Source organism: Oryctolagus cuniculus, chromosome 2 (genome assembly GCF_964237555.1).
Source record: "Oryctolagus cuniculus chromosome 2, mOryCun1.1, whole genome shotgun sequence".
Taxonomy (NCBI): Eukaryota; Metazoa; Chordata; class Mammalia; order Lagomorpha; family Leporidae; genus Oryctolagus; species Oryctolagus cuniculus.
Genome location: NC_091433.1, coordinates 97,763,264 through 97,785,228, shown reverse-complemented (window position 1 = coordinate 97,785,228; position 21,965 = coordinate 97,763,264). Strand labels below are relative to the sequence as shown.

The 21,965-nt window shown below is 44.6% G+C and overlaps 1 long non-coding RNA gene and 1 pseudogene across 4 annotated transcripts in view; both read left to right on the top strand.

Annotated features, from left to right (window-relative positions):
• LOC127488437 (uncharacterized) overlaps nt 1-21,965 on the top strand; it is a 93,673-nt gene that overhangs the window by 15,878 nt on the left and 55,830 nt on the right. For 2 of the 4 annotated variants that reach the window (XR_011386411.1, XR_011386409.1), the window contains exons 2-5: nt 3,665-3,793; nt 6,842-7,061; nt 7,191-9,153; nt 9,610-9,812. This is a non-coding gene — a long non-coding RNA (uncharacterized lncRNA). Of the gene's footprint in view, nt 1-3,664; nt 3,794-6,841; nt 7,062-7,164; nt 9,154-9,609; nt 9,813-21,965 lie in introns of all 4 variants that reach the window. The other 2 variants (XR_011386412.1, XR_011386410.1) reach the window with 2 other exon arrangements.
• On the top strand, nt 9,154-10,007 carry ORYCUNV1R-PS1559 (vomeronasal 1 receptor oryCunV1R-ps1559 pseudogene; annotated as a pseudogene).

Here is a 21,965-nt window from a genome sequence, read left to right as displayed (position 1 = left end):
CATTGTAATCCATTAACTGTACTTTGGAAATTTATATTTACTAAATAAAAGTAAAAAAAAGGAAAAAAAGAAAAACTTGCACGGTTCTCAAAAATTTTCTGTCATAAAAACCGACTTATCATTGAATTCCATCTTCCACAAACTTGTAATGTTTATTTATTTTACATATTTGAAATACAGAGAGCTCCTATGTGTTGGTTCACACCCCAAATACCTGTAACAGCTAGGGCTGGGCTGTGTCAAAGCCAGTCCAGAGCTCCACCCAGGTCCATACCCCAAATACCTGCAACTGCCAGTGCTGGGCCATGACAAATCCAGCCCAGAACTACATCCAGGTTTCTCAGGTGGGTGGCAGGGTTGTAACCACTGAGCCATCCCCTGCAGCCCCCGAGGCTGTGCATTGGCAGGAAGCTGGGACTGGGAGAACAGTGGGTGCTCTGACATGATAGATGGATATCCCAAACCTGCCCTGTCTGTGGTAGCCTTGGGTTATTCCCTTCCGCTCATGTGCGCTCTGGTCCTCCCAACAGGAGAACACAGCCAACACTTACCCCTTGCACTCAGGAAGAGCTTTGTCCAGACACCTGCAGGTATAGTGGCTCCTGGCATCTCTGCTTCCCCTGCTGGGTCTTTGGCATGGCTGATGCAGGCGTCAGGGTCTCCAGCCACTGCCAAGAAGGCAGCAGGTGCACTTGTGAAGAGGCTGGAAGCTGGTGGGGATGACTTGGCCTCCACAAGTGCTAGGGCCAGGACAGGACAGGACCATGCAGACTGACATCCTCCTTCCTCATGTCCTCAGACCTGGCCAGATTACCAGCAGAGGTGGAGACCTGAGGTCACATCATTGAAGCCTGTTTTTTTTTTTTTTTTTTTTTTTGTTTTTTGTTTTTTTTTTTTTGTTTTTGTTTTTTGACAGGCAGAGTGGACAGTGAGAGAGAGAGACAGAGAGAAAGGTCTTCCTTTGCCGTTGGTTCACCCTCCAATGGCCGCCGCGGCTGGCGCGCTGCGGCCGGCGCACCGCGCTGATCCGATGGCAGGAGCCAGGAGCCAGGTGCTTTTCCTGGTCTCCCATGGGGTGCAGGGCCCAAACACCTGGGCCATCCTCCACTGCACTCCCTGGCCACAGCAGAGGGCTGGCCTGGAAGAGGGGCAACCGGGACAGAATCCGGCGCCCCGACCGGGACTAGAACCCGGTGTGCCGGCGCCGCTAGGCGGAGGATTAGCCTAGTGAGCCGCGGCGCCGGCCCTGAAGCCTGTTTTTAGGTACTCTGTGTAATTAATACACTGTTTATCCCCAAACAATTATACCTGTTTTTCATGTTTCATTTTTCTTCTATTAAACAGCATAACTCAGACATTGTTCACATGATTATGTAATAAATGATGTTAGAAAATTCTGGGACCACAAAAACTTTAAAATTAAATTTTATTTTTAGTTGGTTTTTAGCAGATTCACTATAGTTCATAGATACAGCTATTTTTTTTTAAATATGTATTTATTTCAAAGGTAGAATTACAGAGAGGCAGAGGCAGAGAGAGAAGAAAGAGAGAGGTCTTCCATTTGATTGTTCTCTCCCTAATGGCCAGAGTTAAGCTGATCTGAAGCCAGGAGCCAGAAGCTTCTTCCAGGTCTCCCACATGGATGCAGGGCCCAAGGACTTGGGCCATCCTCTACTGCTTTACCAGAAAGCTGAGTCAGAAGTGGAGCAGCCAGGACTCGAACTGGTGGCCATATGGGATGCTGGCACTATAGGCGGTGGTTTTACCAGCTATGCCATATAGCACTGGCCCTGATATTTCTTAGAATGGTATCTGCTCCCCTCCCACCCCCCACCCACCATTCCTTCTGTTTCCTCTGTTCCTCTGCTGGTACTGCAGAGCATCAGGGAGAATCTGAATTTTTGATATTTGAAGAAAGCTTGGGATAAGAGGAGTCTAAGGTGTGATTGTTGCTTAAAGCAAAGAGCCACTCAGTAAATAAATCATGGTTGTCACATCCAATTATTGCACATCTGCGGTGACGAGGTCTGCCGGCTGGGTTCTGTTATGGGTTTGCATCAGACCAGACTCTCAGCGTCCCAGAAGCAGGAGAAGAGAAATGGGGAGAAGCAGGTGGGTGCTCTGTGGCTCAGCCACCTCCACCTGGGGTCAGGATGAGCACAGGTGCACCCACCCACTGAGGTTGCACATCTCACCTGTGAAACATCAGTGGGCCTGTAAGCAGTAAAGATGGGGTACCATTGTGAGAGGGAAGGACTCTCCATGGAGGCACTGGTGAACCCGAGTGTGTTTGGGGGCCAGCACCCCTCACCAACACTGGAGGTTAAGTAGACTTGTCCCCATCACGAACCAGAGATGGTGGGTCTTGTTCTGTAGGTGAAGGGTCAGGGGCACCTCCACTTGGTTGGTGCTAGTGACAGGTGGTGTGCATGGAGCCCAAGAAAGCAGAGTCAGACAGGAGGAGGCTGTGGTGCAGTAACAGGTGTGATGTGCCAGCCTTCGGGGAGACCCTGGGGGAGAGAGTGGCCCACAGAACTCAGGACCTCCCCCCAGTGGCAGCAGCACCAGTTTAGAGAACTGCACCTGACCTCTTATTGGGTGTTGGTGAAGCACCGATGAGCGAGGTCAGTTCTCACTGTGATATGTTCAGAGGATAGCGCCTAGATCCCACTGTGGGGTTTGGAGGCAGGGCCTTTGAGAGGGGAACAGAACTGGGCAATGTCCCCAGGCTGTGGAGCCAGGACTGAGCCCTACTGGCTCTGGGATTTGAAGCCTGCCATGAGTGATGCATGCTGCTCTGGGGGCTGCCCGTGAGCCTCCAGAACCATGGTCCAACCTCACATGTTCCATTGTGGTAACAAATATGACATTGGGCTTTTGTCCCTGGAACTTCCCAGCTCAGGAACTGACAAGGGGGAGACTTGGGGAGAAGTGATGGGAGGGTCGGGTGGCCAGGGCGAGCCCCAGCTCCCAGCTCCCAGCTCCCAGCTCCCAGCTCCCAGCTCCCAGCTCCCGAGGCCGGGGTGAGTCCCTCATATTAGTGAGTGGTTGGAGAGAGGATGTGTGGGCATCAGCAGCCGGGTCACTTAGTCAAGTTTTTCAAGAGGCAGTTGACGTCGTGGTTGAAAAAAATGACCCAACAGCACAGTTCTGCTGACCCTGTCTGTGACCCAGATTGTGAAGCTCTTTATCTTTCTGTGCTCCTGGCAGCTGTTAATTAGAAGGGGGTGGGGAGGAGCAGGCAGCTTCCCGGAGTCTTTCTGCGTGTCCTGATCTCCCCAGGCAGGGGCCATGAGACCCACACAGGGGACACTGGATTGTGAGCAGAGTCTGTGGACAATCAATAAATGAATACATGCTCCAATTAAAGACATTTTTGCAATATTTTGAATTATTTAAAAACACCTCCTGCACTTTGCTGTCTAGGGAGTGTCCAGCACCTGTACCTCTTAGACCTGGGCTGTAAGTTCATGAGCCCTCATCTGGGGCAGATACCCTCCCACTGCTGCCTTGGCACTGTCTGGTTTGCTCTGTGAATCTGTGTCACCTACAGTGAAAAGGTGGGAAAGCAAAACACTCTGGGTGCTGCCCTGTGGAGTGGGTGCCCCTCTGGCCAGGCTGAGTCTCTCACCTGTGCCTCTCCTGTCCCTCTGTTTCCCCACAGAGCCAAGGTGAGGAAGGGGGTGCAGATCCTGAGTACCCAGACCAGCGAGCGCTGGCACAGGCAACAGGAGGTAGGCAGTGCCACCACCACTGTGTCCTGCCAGTGCCTGGCACAGGTAGCATTCAACAGGTAAGCTGTCTCCCTGTCCCACAGGCCAGAGCACTGCCTGGGGCCCAACCTGGGCCATAAATCCCTATCCCAGAGGCCTGGAGGCACCGGCACCGGGCTTAGAGGCAGAGTGTCCCACCCCCAGATGCCACCTCAGTGCTCTGCCCTCCATAGTTGATCTGAGGCCAGGTGCCTGCACAGGGCTGTTTTGCATATGTGTTAGAGTGAGCCCTCAGACTGTCACACCCAAGAAGCTGCCAGGTGAGTCTTCTGAGACACCCTGTGCTGTGATCTAAAACAGCTGTTTTCTCATCAGAAAAGCAGCACAGACTCATTTTAAGCTATTTGGAAAAGCACAGTTATTTGAAAAACATGACCTTAAATCCTGTACCAATGCCCTAGTGCCCAAGAACAACCCTCTGGCTAGCCTGTGCATCATTTCCTCCTGGGGCTCCATGCATCTGCTCACTCCTGTAGTAGAATTACTCACATCACAGTATGCATGCAGATTTATGAGGTGCTTTGCTGTTTGTGTTGGAAACATTTTCTCTGATATTAAGCGTTCTTCAAAAACATTTCTAATTGCATCACAGCATCCTGCCGTGTGGAGTTAGCATAGTGTAAATAGTCGGGCCACCTTCCTGCATATTGGGTTCTTCCTCAGCTTTATTCTTAACCAGCAAAGCCCCTTCCACATCCATGTCTGTCAGCTTCTCCTTTTCCTTGAGGTGACCTCTCAAAGTCAAGACGCGTTACCATTTTCAGGGCCTTGTACACAATTTCTCAGTGCTTTCTGAAGGGGATCGGTGGGCAGGAAACAAATCTTCCACTGTTGGACATGTTTTCCTATGTGTGTATTGCAAAGTTTGCCTCAGAGAAAAGCAAATTCTTCCCTCGCATTTTATTTCGAATTCCCTGTTCTTTGAACATCAGAACTGTCGCTCCCCGTCTTCGTGGAGGAACGACACTAAACCCTGCCTAGGCTTCATATCCGAGTCACGGCACCATTATGTCGCTCCCCCTCTTCGTGGAGGAACGACACTAAGCCCTGCCTAGGCTTCATAGCCGAGTCACGGCACCATTATGTCGCTCCCCCTCTTCATGGAGGAACGACACTAAGTCCTGCCTAGGCTTCATATCCGAGTCACGGCACCATTATGTCGCTCCCCCTCTTCGTGGAGGAGCAACACAGGACCCTGCGCTGTTCTTTCGTCTGCTCGGCCCTCCCCGGGTTTGCTGCTGGTTCTTCCCGGGTTGGCTACTATCCCTTCCACCTCCGTGGAAGGGCAGTTCCCCCTGGCCACATTCCCCACTTCCGCAGGGGAGCGGCACACCGCCGGCCGGCTTTCTCGGGGGCTGCACAGGTATTCCCTCAGATGTTCCCCTTAGATGTACCTCGTGCATGCCGTCTCTCTCTTCCTTTATAGTCCTCCTCCGCCAATCCCAACTCGGCTGCCCACACGCCGAGTACGCTGCTCTCCAATCAGGAGCAAGTCCTACAGTTTATTGGTTGAACTGGAGGCAGCTGTGCGGAAGCTGTTTACTTCTCTCCCAGCGCCATACCGTGGGAGAGCAGATGCATAGAATAAGTCTTAATTCCAGTAACTCAGTCCAGTCCGGGCTGCTCCCCACAAGAACCATGCCACCCTCGGGCCTTGCTTTCCTGTGAAGGCAGAAAAGCACCTGGTGCCCTGAGCAGCTGGCTGGCTCGGTACCCCAGGCACATCCTGGTGGGGTCAGGGTCAGGGGTAGGAGGTCGCATCTTTGAATGAAAGATTTGTGAAAGAGGTGGAAAGAAAGGCCAGGAAGAAGTGTGCATGGGGTCCCTCTTGCACAGGGGAGATCCAGGGCCATGTTCAGTCTCCTCAATCAAATGCACAAGTCTGATTAACACATGATATGAGCGCTGATTATGCAAATAGGAGTAAATGGCTAATGAACAGTGAGTTATTTTGTGTAAAGGGTCCTTGGTCAGACGCATGGCTAGACTTAGTGTGGGGACATGAGTAGGGCTCTGAGCCTCTCTCTGTTGTGATCCTGTTTCCAAGGCTCCTGGAACTTCCTATTGATCCTAGTCCAGTCTGCCGAGGCGGGAGCTGATACTCACATTGCTGTGGACCAGCTGCTATGATCCTCTCTGGATAGGGTGCCCGGGGTCAAGTTCCAGACTTGTCTATGCCCTGGGTTAGACCCGTGCTGACCCAAGCCAGGGGCTGGGCCTGCACTCAGAGAGCCGTTCTGGGGGAGTGGTATCCTTGGAGTGCACAAATCAGCTCCTAGGAGCCTGAACTGCCCTGGACAAGCTGGTGTCTCCCAGTGCCTGGAATTGTACCATAATATCAGGGAATTGGTAGACCTGTGTGGCTAGGGAGTCACACCTGACAGGGGTGCCCTCACTCCGCCCCATCACCAGCACACACCTGACGGGGTGCCCTCACTCACCCTGCTCACCAGCACACACCTGACAGGGGTGCCCTCACTCACCCTGCTCACCAGCACACACCTGACAGGGGTGCCCTCACCCTGCTCACTAGCACACACCTGACAGGGGAGCCCTCACTCAGCCCACTCACCAGCACACACCTGACAGGGGTGCCCTCACTCACCCTGCTCACCAGCACACACTTGACAGGGGTGCCCTCACTAGGCCCACTCACCAGCATTCATCTGATAGGTGTGCCTTCATTTGTCTGCTTTCTCACTTGGCACCTTGGGGAATATGGTGAAGCCAGGTGGAAGTCCCTTGAATCAGATGCAGAGCCCCCGAGGCAGTCTGACAGTGACTCCTTACCCACAAGACAGGGACAGTAGGATGGTCCCCCATCTCCACCTGGACAGCAGAGGCCAAATGGCCTTGCCACCTGCTGGTGTGCAACAGAGGCCCCTGGGGATCCCGTCCATCCTCATGGCTTGGCTTGGGGCCTGTCATGAGGCAAGATCCACAGTTTCACCAGAAGGCTCGGCCGGGGGATTCTGTTCCTGGGGGACTTGTGGGCTGGGGGCCCCGGTTCCTCGCCAAGCGCCTGAGAAGAGCCGGGGAGATACAGTACCTCGTTTCTTATCTTGCAGTGGCATCACGTACTTGCTGTGTCCCATGACTTGGAAGCCAGTCTCTAAGCAGGGGCCACCCACAAGCAGCTGACCCGACCTCAGGCTGTGAGCCCGGGAGGTGGGGCCTCCCTAGCTCCCCTGCCAGCTGCTGCACACTGGACAGGTCTTCCATGGATGTTCCCTCTGGTCACCCCTGAAGGACAGAAACAAAAAGGATGCATGGGGGACACAGAAAAAGGTGCTGCTGCAGGCAGGGAATGGGGAGGGGTGTGAAGGGAACCCAGGGAGGGGCATCCAGACTGGCTTTTCCCTCTTTGTCACCTGTCCCATGTGGCTGACAGGGAACCTGCATCCCTATGCATCCCAGTGCATCCCAGCAGTCATCCTTAGGTGAACTGGCTTGTGTACCCAGAAGATGAACGTATGCAGAGGATATTCCTGGAAGGAATGTGGAGTCACTTGGGAAAATGGTCAAGACAGGAAATCCCAGCAACAGCTGGCACCTCATCAGTGTCACTCCTTCTGTTCTACATGGACCACTGCTGCCCTGAGATAAGTTTTTGTTTAGCCAGTTAACTTAGAGACAGATGGTGTGTGTGTGTTTGTGTGTGTGTGTGTGTGTGTGTGTGTGGAGAGAGAGGCAGGAATTTCATCTGCTAAATTCTTATAATGGCCAACGCTGTGCCAGGCCAAAGCCAGGAGCCTGGAATTCACCCCAGCCTCCCATTGTGCCACAGGTGTGCACATAGGGAAGTTGGAATCTCTAACAGAGCCAGGACTGAAACCCAGGCACTCCTACATGGGATGCAGGTGTCAGCTGTGCCCAATCCACTTAGATTGCAGTGCTATTTAAGTCACCTTTGTTCTTAGTAATGATAGCTTTAATATTACACACACATGGCACCTTTGTGATGTTCTAATGTACGTAACAAGGAGTAAGGAAGTGCGAGGATTGTTCTAAGTGGTTATCCACGGTTCCACCAGGAGCACTTGGGGAAGCAGAGCATGCAGCATGCAGGTGGAGAAGGGAGGGGCTCTGATGCTGTGGGAAGCCTCTGCCCCAGTTACACACGCTGCACACCTGCACTTGCCCCCAGCCGTGTGCTCCCCCTGTGACTTCCGCAGACTCAGGGGCTCAGAGTCACACTGATGTGCCATTTCAGTCCTGGAGGGCGGAAGCCGGCGTGGGCTTTGTGGAACTCAGTGCAGGTGAGGGCAGGGCCACATTCCTGGTGGAGCTCCAGGGCAAGCTCCGTCCTCTGGCTGTCTGGAGGCTCCCCTTCTCCCGGCTGGGAGCCCTGTTTCTGTCCTCGGTGCCAGCCCAGGGAGTGAGCTCTGTGCTGTGTTGCATCCCCCATCTCTGCCTCCATCACCACATCCCTTCCGACTCCTCTACCTCTCGCCTGCTCTGATACGGGGCCCACCTGCATTGTTCATGACCAGCAGCCACCCCGAAACCCTACGGCAAGCACACAGGCAACGTCTCCGAGCCTCGTAAGGCACCTTCTCAAGTTCTGGATCTGGGTGTGAACAGGCTTATCTGCAGTGCTCTTCTGGTATCACTGTACCTGGGAAGTCCACTCAGTCCTGAGTCCTTAAAGCTGGGCTGGGCTTCCCTGGGGCCCTGGGCTCAGCCCAGGGACTGCAGTGCTTGATGTTCCCACCCTGGGAGGTGTCCTGGTGGAGGAGGCCTGGTCCATACAGTGCCATTGTGAGTCGTGCAGTCCCTGCACAGCCCCCCTTAGAGAATGCGCAGGGGCATTCAATCCCACAGGAGTGGGCTGGTTCCATCAGTTATCTGAAGGCCCCATTGGCACCAAGCTTCCCTAATTCCATGATTGGTGACTGCCTGAAGGGGCCTTCCAGCAGAACTGTGGAGCCCCTGCCAGCTGTGACTGCATTCAGAGGGGCCGAGAGCAGTGTCTTCCCACCATATGCTCCTGCAGTGACCCTCAGGAACTCCTGCACTCAGGTCAGTCTCCAGTTCCAGTCGTGGAAGCTGTGGCTGCCTTGTCAGATCACACATCCTTGTGTCTGGCTCATAAAACTGGGTTCCTGAGGCAGTGCTGGTTATGCCAGGGAGAGGCAGCCATGCCACAAGTGTCTTCCTGGGAAATACATCTTGAAAGGTGTATGTATGTATAAATATGTATGTATAAACTTGGAGATATAGAAACATTTCAGTAGGATACTTGTGGTCCTGAAAACACAACTGTAAGTGGGCAATTGTATTTTTCAGTTGCCATTATAAAACAGACTTCATGTCTCCAAGCAGAAGTCTCTCACCCTGAATGGCATTATCAACCAGTAGAAATTGACATGGCCTTCAGGTATTTATCTTCTTATCCCAGACTATAGTTTGATTCCTGGGTAATTTCTTTTTTCTTTACCATTGTCATTTTCTTTAGTTCAGAAAATTTGCAACAAATTCTACAGATTTGCTTTTCAAGTACATTGCTACAGCATTCCACAGACAGTATCTGCATTGTGGTTAAACAGTTTTCTCAATGATGTTGGATGCAAACTTGTTTTCTCTTTTCATGGAGTGGGCAGGGGAATATGCATTGATACCACTTGTCTCTTGAGTATTTTCTAGGCCATCATAATTAGGCCCAGTAACCTCAAGTAGGTAAAGCTGAAACAGGGTCACTAATACATTGGGCTGTCTACTATCCCATGCTGGATACAAACGTTTTGATAAATATCATTATTTCTGTATATGTCTGGCAAGCAGAATATAAAAAATGACACAAAGAAAATGTGTTGTGGTTTCTGTTCTACACTAGGTAACTCAAAATTTCCACCACTACTGCATACGTCTTTGATGTCATCCTATGGCATTCTGTGTGTAGGACTCATGCTTTCTGGTAGTAGTTCCATGGTTTTTGTCTTGCATAAGCATAGGCAGAAAGTCCAGCACATCTGTAGCACCAACTTCTCTCCAGGATACTCCTGTAATTCCAGAATCACCCAGAGCATACTTATCCTTGTGAGTACCTTTTTGTTATTTTATACTGTCTCTTCAAGCTATTTATTCCTTTTATTTGTTTGTAAACATAATCTCAGTTGACAGTTGGTGGACACCTCTTCACTAATGACTGATCACTTTTCTACAATCACCCCCTTTATTGTCATGAACCATGACTCTATGATATTCAGGCCTGCTACAGAAGGAATATACTGATTTTAAGATATCCCTACTTTGTACATAGTTTTTTGCTTTTTATAATCTGCAACTATTTATCATTACTTGAAGACATTTAAGCACATAAAATAGCAGTTGCAGAACAGATAATGTATCAGAAGCAGAGCCTTTGCCCTCATTAATAGCTTGGTAGAATGATATGAACTTTTTTAAAAAAAAATGCTTTCATAATTACCAATTCATTAAATGTATCACTGGAGGAGATACATTTAGAGGCTAAGATTAATTTTAATGTGTCCTTTAATAATTTGCAATGTAAAGTTTATATATGCATGCAACTTAAAACCACTTAATTAAAATTAATTGCCCAAAATTATTAGACTAGTTAATGAAATGGAAAAAAACTGAAGTGATTATTATTCAAATTGTATTTAAAATTTCAATAGACCAAAGAAGAATGAAGGTGCTGCCTATCAGTTATTTCTTTTGGACTGTATTTGACTCATAAAGAAAATAAAAGCTGAAAATTCTGGCATTAGATGAGAAAATTCTTGATAATATATGTTCCAGGTGTTACTCTCTGGAATTTATAAAAGTGGCATAAGTCAAATGCAAGTAATTTGTAATAATCAGGTACAATATAACGGATGATATTTAGAACAAATAACACATACAATTAAATTGGAAACTACATAGAGCTTTTAATTAACTTTAAAAATTTATTTATTTATTTGGAAAGTCAGAGTTACAGAAATAGGAGGAGAGAAAGAGAGAGAGAGAGAGAGGTCGTCCATCCATTGTTTTACTCCCCAGATGGTCAGAATAGCCCTTTCTGGGCAAGAGTGAAGCCAGTAGCCAGAAGCTTCATCAGATTGTCAGTATGGGTGGCAGGGGCACAAAAGATTTGGCCTATGTTCCACTGCTTTTTCCAGGACATTATCAGGGAACTGTATTGGAAATGGAGCAGCCAGGACACAAACTAGTGCCTATATTGGATAGCAATATCGCAGGCAGAATCTTTACTTAATATACAACATCCCTGCCCCTTTTTAAATAATTTTAATAATAAACAGTTAAAAAACCTCAGATATAGATTTTTCCAAACAATTCAATATCAACATGTATCATTTTGTGCTAAAAACTGAGAAGAAAATAATTTCTGAAAAATACAGCATACCATAGATATATATTTTTCCCATCAACACAAGGCCATTTCAAAAATTTGTGGGAAATGATATTAGAAGGTAAATTTATTTTGATGAATGCAAAAATTTTTGAAATCCATGCATATTTTCATAATATATTATTTCATAGTTTTTGCAGACACTTCCTATGCATGGAATTGAGCCAATATAAACTTATTTTTAAATCATATCTTCCTCAGAATCCTTAAAGCACTCTTATGTGTGCAAATATGTGCTGTGTGAAGTAAAACTAATAATCAAATATTATTAACTCAGAAAATATATAAAAATTTAAATATTTTGAAATTAATACCAATGATTCTTAGTATTTTCATTGACCCCTGTCTCTTGTTTTCAAGTTTCAGGAATTCCTCTTCAGATCTATTTTGTAAGTCAGGAAAATAAAGAAAAATCCAGTAAAATATGTGTGATCATAGCGTTTGTATTATAAAAATTTTAACACTACTTCAAGTTGAGAATTTGGATATAAGTCTAGTGAGTAATTGTACAAGGCTCCTAAGAAAGGCTTGTTTAAGTAACACATTGAATGTCAATTTGACAGGTAACTCATGTTTTCCCACATATGAAAATTAACTGAGACTACATGCATTGAGTAAATTACTTGCATCTTTGTGCATTTTGTATCAATTTGATTATTATTAATGAGAACATATCAGAAATGTTAAATGTTAAATGAATACAAGAAAGTTAATCAATATCTTCATTAAGTAAATGCAAATCAAAACCACAGTAAGATATAACTTCATACTGATTTGAATAGATATAATGAAGACTACAGATTGGTTTGAGTGAGAATTTAGGGAAAAAATAGTAGCTTTATACAGTGATACTGAGATTGTTAAATTATACATTTCCTTTAATAAACATTTTGTTGGTTTCTGAAAAGGCTAGCATTAAATATATATCCTACAGAAATGTAAACACATACAAAACACAAATACAAATTTTTAGAGAAGCATTACTTGCAGCAACCAAAACTGGAAAGGGACCAAAATGTCCATTAATGGATGAGTAGACAAATTAATGCATATTTTGTATCATCCATCAAAAGGAATGGAGCGGTATGTGCTAGAATATGAATAGATATTCAAAAAATTATGCTTCATGAAAAAAGCCAGATACAAAGAACTTAAATGATTATCTTCACATTAAAAGCTCAGAATTGATTAATCCATAAAGAAAACATCATGTATATGAAATTACCAGGGGAAAGACATATTCAAAGTAGGGGAACAGACTACATAGTGGGCGTGGAATTTCTTTTCAGGGTGATAAATTTGTTCTAGAAGAATATAGTGGTGATAATTATACCCTTAAAATTCAGCAGAACTAGTAAATTGTACAATTTAAAAGACTTACTATGTTGGATTTACGTTATTTGCATTTTTTTCTGAATAAAAATAAATCATAAAAATCTCAAACTGCTATTTCCAAAAATGGAGACTGTTTTAGCTGTAAATGTGAAGACTGTAATTTACAGAAACTGTAAATAAGCATGAAAGAGCGCTTAAGTTAAAAAAAAGTCAGTAAATTTCTATTTATGATTTTTATTCATCTGGATAGACAATGAGAGATACACTGTCTTCAATTTTTTGTGTAGTACACCTGTCTGGCATGCAGACTTCCTGTGTAGGTAAAATACATTGGCATAGTAATGCAACCTAAAGATAATTTCTTTTCAGGCACAAAGAAGGATGAAGTCCTGTATTTTGTCAAAATGTGGATAGACCTGGGGAACATTAATTAACAATAACATGCCAAGTAGAGAATGTGAAAGATCACATGGTCTCACTCATATATGTAATATACAGTAGTTGATCCTATAGAAATTGAGGGTAGAATATTGTTTAACAGGGGAAGGGAAAGTTGGGCAGAGGGAAATAGGAAGAGACGGGTCAAAGGCTGCAACATCACAGATAGGAGAGTTGATTCTGGTGTTCATTTGTACAGTACAGTGATCATAGTTAGCAATAGAGTCATTATATATTTCGAGGCTGCTAGAATAGGGAACTTTTAATGTTATCACCTCAAGGAAATGACAAATGTTTAAGATAGCAAGTATACAAATTGCCTAATTTCATAATTACACAACCCATACTTGAATCACAATATCACATTTTGTTCTATAGCTGTGTAAAATTATGTCAAAAATAAAAAGGAAATGCAAAAATAAAAAAATATACTCTTCAAAAATATAAAGATATGACAGTTGTAGGCCATAAGAACACATGGTTTTTTGATTGAATATATTACATTGTATATTACAGCCATAGCAATAAAGAATCCAAAGAACACCTATAGAAATATTATTCTAGAATATTTAAATACATATATAAATAGAGATAAAGCTAATTTCACTACCACATGAAATAAAAATTATTTAAATAAATAAAACTCAGATTGCCCAGGCTAAAATCACATTACCTAGAATGGTGTCATCTTTGTGAGAAAAGACTTTCCATCTAATCATTTGATATCTGTTAATTGATGAGATCTCTTTTTTATCTAGAAGCCTGTATTTAAAATATAAAAACATCATTCAGTTCAAATTTAGAAACAGTAATTCTTTCTATCCCCTAAACAGATCAATAAACTGGATGGAGAGTGAATCAATAATAAAAACCTCCCAAACAAAGCAATCCTAGGACTGGAAAGCTTCGCTTCTGAATTGTATCCAACATTTAAAGAACTAATTCCGGTTCTTCTTTTAAATAAGTCTTTTATTTATTTAATTTATTTATTTGAAAGCCAGAGTTACACAGAGAGAGAAAGAGAGGCAGAGAAAGAAAGGCGTCTTCCAACTGCTTGTTAACTCCCCAATTGGCCACAAAGTCTGGAGCTGAGCAGGTCTGAAGCCAGGAGCCAGGAGATTCTTCCAGGTTTCCCACACGGGTTCAGGGCCCCAAGAACTTGTGACATCTACTGCTTTCCCAGTCCACACCAGAGAGCTGGATTGGAAGTGGAGCAGCTGGAATTTGGATGAGTTCCCATATGGGATGCCAGCACTGCAGGTGGCAGCTTTACCTGCTACTCCACAGCACTGCCCCCCCACCCCCATTCTCAAGCTATTCAAAACAATTGAAAGGAAGGGAATCCTCCCGAATTCCTTCTATGAAGCCAGCATCACCTTAGTTTCTACACCAGGAAAATGATGCAATAAGGAAGGAATTATAGACCACTATCCCTAATGGAAATAGAGGCAAATATCCTCAATAAAATACTAGCCAATTGAATCCAACAACACATCAGAAAGATCCTTCATCCAGACTAAGTGGTATCCATTCCTGGTGTGCAGGGATGGTTCAACATTCATAAGTCAAGATATGTGATACATTACATTAACAAATTGAACCACAAAAACCATGTGATTATCTCAATAGATGCAGAGAAAGCATTTGACAAAATACATACCTTTCCTTGATGAAAACCCTAAGCAAATTGGATATAGAATGAATTGCATTGTTTTACCTTGGAATGTGTGGAAAAAGTAAAGTTTTTGAAAAATAGAGTTCATAGAGGTGAACAAGCAATTTTTTTGAGCATGTCTAGGCATAGGGATGGTCAGCAACAAGTGGACACCAATAGCATGCTTAAGTCTATGTTATCAGAAAGGTTTCTTGAAACAGTGAAATCCTGACTACAGAGACACAGTGTGCAACTGAGAAAGCTGGTATCTCCAGGGTTTCAGACCAGCTCATGAATCAAGTAAAGCTCACCAAGTCCAAGTAGAACAAAGAGACACTTATAGTAAACATATTTGCTTTCTCACTTGAGCCAGATTTCTCTTTGCTGAGAGCCATGGTGGCTCTGCCTATAAATTCCCACTCTGTGCAGTACCTGAAATTATCCCCATGTGCTTTCCTTATTGACAGTTTTTGTTACTTGACATCAATATCCTGGAAAGGATAGTATAGGGTGGTCAAAATGTTAGGAAGATGCCATTCTAGAGCATGTGGACAAGACAGTGTACTATAGTCTTTAGATCCACAGCCCCTATAAGAATTTATTATCTCTTCAGATTATAGATGTCCTGATTTGGGAGAAATGCAGATCCTGGTCCCGGAATATATTGTAAATCAACACAATCTTATCCAGAAGCAAACTTCTTGCAGCAATAGGAGTCTTAGGCTGCAGTCATCAATAAAATTTTAAGTCATATATGTTTTTTTTTTAAGATTTATTCATTTGCTTTTTTAAAAAAAATTGACAGGCAGAGTTAGAGAGAGAGGCAGAGAGCAAGGTCTTCCTTTCCATTGGTTCTCCCCCCAAATGGCTGGTATGGCCAGTGCACTGTAGCCAGTGCACTGCGCCCATCCGAAGCCAGGAACCAGATGCTTCCTCCTGGTCTCCCATGCGGGTGCAGGGCCCAAGCAACCATCCTCCACTGCCTTACTGGGCCACAGCAGAGAGCTGGACTGGAAGAGGAGCAACTGGGACAGAATCCAGTGCCCCAACCAGGACTAGAACCTGGGGTGCCAGTGCTGCAGGTGGAGGATTATCCAAGTGAGCTGGGGCACCAGCCAAGACTTAATTTATTTGAAAGTCAGAATTACAGAGAGATAGGGAGAGAAAAGACCAAGATCTTCCATCCACTGTTTCACACCCAAATTACCAAAACAGCTCGGAACCAGAGCTAGGAGCTTCCTGTGGGTCTCCCACATAGGTTCAGGGGCCCAGATTTTGGGTCATCTTCTGCTTCTTTCCCAGGTACATCAGCAGAGAGCTGGATTGGAAGTGGAGCAAACAGTATTCACACTGGTGCCCGTGTGGAATGCCAGAACTGCAGATGGTGACTTAACCTACCAGGCCAGAATGCCAGCCCCAGATGTTGTTCTGACTTCTCTTAATTTCCATTATTTTAGTTGGAGGTGTCTGTAAGACACCAACAACTCCCACAACTGGCAGTCAGTAGGGAGGCCATCTTCCCAGAGCAAAGAGAGAAGAGTGTGTAAAAGCCTGTGTTCTACTGGTAATATTATCTGGGGAAGTGTAAAGAGAATAAAAAAAGTACTATATAGCCAGCGCCGCGGCTCACTAGGCTAATCCTCCGCCTGGCAGCGCCAGCACACCGGGTTCTAGTCCCGGTCGGGACACCGGATTCTGTCCCGGTTGCCCCTCTTCCAGGCCAGCTCTCTGCTGTGGCCAGGGAGTGCAGTGGAGGATGGCCCAAGTGCTTGGGCCCTGCACCCCATGGGAGACCAGGATAAGTACCTGGCTCCCACCATCGGATCAGCGCGGTACACCGGTTGCAGTGCACCGACCGCGGTGGCCATTGGAGGGTGAACAAACGGCAAAGGAAGACCTTTCTCTCTGTCTCTCTCTCTCTCACTGTCCACTCTGCCTGTCAAAAAAAAAGTATTGTCTAAAAGTAAAAGGAAAAAGTTTAACTCAAGGACAAGAAGTAAACAAGATAAGGAGTTAAGTCTGTACAACCTTGTGTGAACACAGAGGCTGGGAATAGAGGGTGCCTTCTGTTCTTCCAAACAATGTTCTAATCAAATTGTGTGGGAATATGGCCCTGGCCAGGCCAGTCTCAGACAACTTTAAAAACATTTGCCTCTGGTCAATTGGCAAGCACTACTAAGGTTAAGGTCAGGTAAGAGATTACATAAGGATATAAAAGTAAGAAGGGGCCGGCGCTTTGGCTCACTAGGCTAATCCTCCACCTAGCGGCGCTGGCACACTGGGTTCTAGTCCTGGTTGGGGCGCTGGATTCTATCCCGGTTGACTCTCTTCCAGGCCAGCTCTCTGCTATGGCCCGGGAGTGCAGTGGAGGATGGCCCAAGTGCTTGAGCCCTGCACCCCATGGGAGACCAGGAGAAGCACCTGGCTCCTGCCTTCGGATCAGTGCGGTGTGCCGGCCGCAGCGCACCGACCACGGCGGCCATTGGAGGGTGAACCAATGGCAAAAGGAAGACCTTTCTCTCTCTCTCTCTCTCTCTCTCTCTCTCACTGTCCACTCTGACTGTCAAAAAAAAAAAAAAAGTAAGGAGAAAAACAAATGAAGGTGATACTGATTGCTTCCTGAATGCTACATGTATTGCCCGTGATGCTTTATTCTGGCACTGTGGTTGTAAGTATCTAACGAACGGGAGTCTTTGTAAATAAATCTTTTTTTTTTTTTTTACAGGCAGAGTGGACAGTGAGAGAGACAGAGAGACAGAGAGAAAGGTCTTCCTTTTGCCGATGGTTCACCCTCCAATGGCCACTGTGGCCAGCACACTGCGCTGATCTGAAGGCAGGAGCCAGGTGCTTCTCCTGGTCTCCCACGGGGTGCAGGGCCCAAGCACTTGGGCCATCCTCCACTGCACTCCCTGGCCACAGCAGAGAGCTGGCCTGGAAGAGGGGCAACCGGGACAGAATCCGGTGTCCCGACCGGGACTAGAAGCCGGTGTGCTGGCGCCTCAAGGCGGAGGATTAGCCTATTGAGCCGTGGCTGTAAATAAATCTTATCTTTCTACTTTCATGGGTATGTGGACATTTATTGTTGAATTGAGCCTCTAATATTGAAGTCTATGCATAGCTCTTGGCCATATCACCATCTGGTCAAATCAGAAAGTGACTCATGGTCACCACTGATTTTGAGTCCAGGCAGAGAAGTAGAAATGGGACAGGGTTTCCACTTTACTTTGTGAATGGAAGGCACATTGCTACACTACCCTTCCTCCAAGGTGTCCAGTGACCAGTGGAGAAGCCCCAGAATAAGGTGAGTATAGCCTGCGTTGGCAAACACACATTTGGTGAATTTTGTAAGATGGAAAAATTAATGGTCCCCTCTGCCTTTTAGCTTGAGTAGAAGAGCTGGTGGGAGACATTATTGCCACTTACCTCTATGACTAGAGGGTGCCTTTCTCTCCCCAACACACACAAAACAAAGGTGCCTAGCATCCAGCAGCAGAAATGCTATGTTCCCAGAATACGGCAAGTGGAGTCTAACTTTCAGCATTGCTGAAAGGCAGTGTGCCCAATTGTCACTTTCCCCCCTTACCCTCCCATCAAAGATCCAGACTCAGGAATGGGGCAGCTCTCTCTTTGGATGTGGAGGCTTTCAAAATATTAAAAAGATCTCAGGAGGTCTCTGATTACAGGATATCTGCACCTTGTGACTATAGAAATTCTGTGAGAGTCCAAGAAACTGATAAGTGCATAAGGTGTGGCTGAGTCTTTGGCCAATTATGAAACTCCAGATACTCAGAATTTCTTGAGTGCTGGGAATGCACTTTGCAGAATGCTCCATACTCACACTTTTAAGCACACAGATTCTTTCTTCAGTCCATACACTTGAGTGGGGGGTAGTTTGCATGAACAGAGATTCACCTTGGTACAGAAAAAGTTGGAGGTAGTGACCATGCCAGCCAAGGTGATTATCCTGTCTCTCCTACTGACTACAGACAGCTACGATGCATAATGATGGTGTTATGTTGGACTTTGAGCCTAGCCATAAATGCTTGCCAGAGCTCCCCTGATTCCATTTAGCACACACTTCTGGATTTATTGCCTACATTAAAAGCAGCTCACAAAGAGAAAAACATATTGAAAGTGAAAGAATTAAAAAAGATAGTCCATAGGGCTGGCACTATGGCATAGTGGGTATAGCTGCTGTTTGCAATGCCAGTAACCCGAGTCTCCACTGTTCCACTTCTGATCCGGCACTCTGCTAAGTTCTGGAAAAGCAGTATAAGATGGCCCAAGTCCTTGGACCCCTGCACTCATGTGGGAGATCCAGAGGAAGTTCCAGGCTCCTTGCTCTGGATTGGTGCGGCTCCAGCCATTGTGACCAATTGGGAAGTGAACCAGTGGATGAAGACCTCTCTCTCTTTCTCTGTCTCTCCTTCTCTCTTTATGTAACTCTTTCAAATAAATAAAATAAATCTTTTTAAAAAAGATAGTCCATGCCAATGGAAATTTAAAAATGAGGTATATATACATTTTAAGAGTTATTTTAATAATTTGAAAGGTGGAGTTACAGAAAGAGGTAGAGACAGGGACAGAGACAGAGAGAGAGGTCTTCCATCCACTGATTCACTCCCCAAATGGCCAGAATGATCAGAGTTATACCAGAAAAAAGCCAAGAGCCAGGAGCTTCTTCCAAGTCTCCTACATGGATGCAGAGGCCCAAGAGCTTGGGTCATCCTCTACTGCTTTCCCAGGCACATTATCAGGGAGCTGGATCAGAAGTGGGGCAGCCAGGACCCCATATGGCACCAAAATGTGATAGCAGCCCTGCAGGCAAGGGCTTTAACTTACAGGGCCAAAGTGCTGGCCCCATAACAATCTTAATATTAGACAAAATAGATGTTAAGACAATACTGTTACATGAGACAAGGTTATTATATATGATTAAGGAATCAATTCCACAGGAAGATGTGACTATAGTAAGTATATATGCACCCAATGCTATAGTACCCAGTGATTTAAAACAAAAAAAAAAATTGATCTGAAAGGAGAAACATATCCCAACACAATGATTATTGGTGAATTCAATGGCTCACTTTCATCAATAGAGACATCATAGACAAAATAACCAAGAAAACAAGGAAGTGAATCTACACTTTTGACCACTTGGATCTATTTGATATCTATAGGAGAATTCATGCCACATTAGGAGAATAAATAATCTTGTTATCAGGGCATGGAACATTCTCTACAATAGACAATATGTCCAGTCACCAAACAAGTCTCAACAAATTAAATTATACCATGTATATTTTCTGATCACAATTGAATTAAGCTGGTAATTAATAACACAAAAATTCTAGAAAATATACAAACACATGGATACTGACCAAAATGGTCCTAACTGAACAGTGGATCATAGAAGAACACAAAAAGGAAATAAAAATACTACCTTTAAACAAAGATGTCAACCCATCATATCCACACTTATGGGATAGAGCAAAAATGGTGTTAAGAATAAAGATCAAATAGCAATTAATGCCTATATCAAGAAATTGGCAAAGTAGCAAATAAATGATCAACAATACATCTCCAAAGAACAAACCAAATCCAAAATAGTAGGGGTGAAAGAAATGATAAAAATTTGCTAGAAATTTACAAAATTGAAGTTAAATGAGATATAAAACATTAGTGAAATGAGGAGCTGTTATTTTGGAAACAAAGTAAATTCACAAAAAATGGAAGAAGAACCAAATTAATGAAATAAGAGTTGAAAAGGAAAATGTTATAGCTGATGCTGCTGAAGTGAAAAGCATCATTAGAAATTATTTCAGTAAGATTTGTGCCAATGAATTGGAAAATCTATAAGAAATGGATAGATTTATGGACACATATGATCTACCAAAATTGAGTAATGATAACATTGAAATTCTAAGTAGACCAATAGCCAAGATGGAGATTGAATCACTAATAAAGGCATTCTCAAGAACAACATCAAAAAAAATCCAAGGACTTAATGGCTTCACTGCTAAATTCTAATAAAATGTAAATGAACCAATTCTAATCCTTCTAAAAATATAATATAAGCATTAAAAGAGAATGAATTATCTCACTGGTGCCGCAGCTCAATAGGCTAATCCTCCGCTTGCAGCACCAGCACACCGGGTTCTAGTCCCATTCAGGGCACTGGTCCTGTCCCGGTTGCCCCTCTTCCAGTCCAGCTCTCTGCTATGGCCCGGAAGTGTAGTTGAGGATGGCCCAAGTCCTTGGGCCCTGCACCCCATGGGAGACCAGGAGAAGCACCTGGCTCCTGGTTTCGGATCAGCACAGTGTACCAGCCTCAGCGTGCCGGCCGCAGCGGCCATTGGAGGGTGAATCAACAGTAAAGGAAGACCTTTCTGTCTGTCTCTCTCTCACTGTCCATTCTGCCTGTCAACAAAAAAAAGAATGAATTATCTCAAACCCCTTTATGAGCCCAGTGTCATCTTTACTCCAAATCCAGAAAAAAAATACAACAAAGAGAGACTGATATTCCCAAAAAATATTAATGCAAATATCCTAAACAAGGTACTAGCTAAACAAATCTAACAATACATCAAAAGGATTACACTCAGACCCAGTTGGATTTATCCCAGGAATGCAGGGATGGTTCACCATATGTAACTAATAAATGTGATACATCACATTAACAAATTGACTAGTGAAATACAAATGCTTATCTCAATAAATGCAGAGAAAGCATTCCACCATGATAAAAACATTAAGCAAAATGAGTATAGAGGAATATATGTAATACAATCAAAGCAATCCATGACAAACCCACAGCCACCATTGTACTGAATAGGGAAAATCTGGAAGAGTTTGCACTAAGATGTTGAAGTAGATAAATGCACACTTCCATGATTGTTTTTCAATACAGTTCTGGAAACTTCAGAAAGAGTCATTAGGCAAGAAAAAGAAATAAAAATGGTACAAATTGGGAAGGATAAAATCAAATTTTCTGTTTGCAGATGACATAACCCTATATTTAGGGGAACCAAAAGACTTTACTAAGAAAGTATTGGAACTCACAAGAGAATTTCTCAAAGTTGCAGGTTATAAATTCAACACACAAAAATCAATATTACTTGTACATACAAACAATGCTGTGGTTTAGAAATAACTTGTAAGATTAGTCCCATTCACACTAACTACAAACTTTTCAATGCCTTGGAATAAGTTTAACCAAGGATGTGAATGACATTTACAATGAAATTTACAAAATATTAAGTAAATAAATTGAAGAAGACACAGAAAAAGTGGAAAAATATTCCATGTTCATGGATTGGAAGAATCAATATAATCAAAATATCCATACTATCAAAAGCAAGCAAAGTCATCCCAATCAAAATGCCAA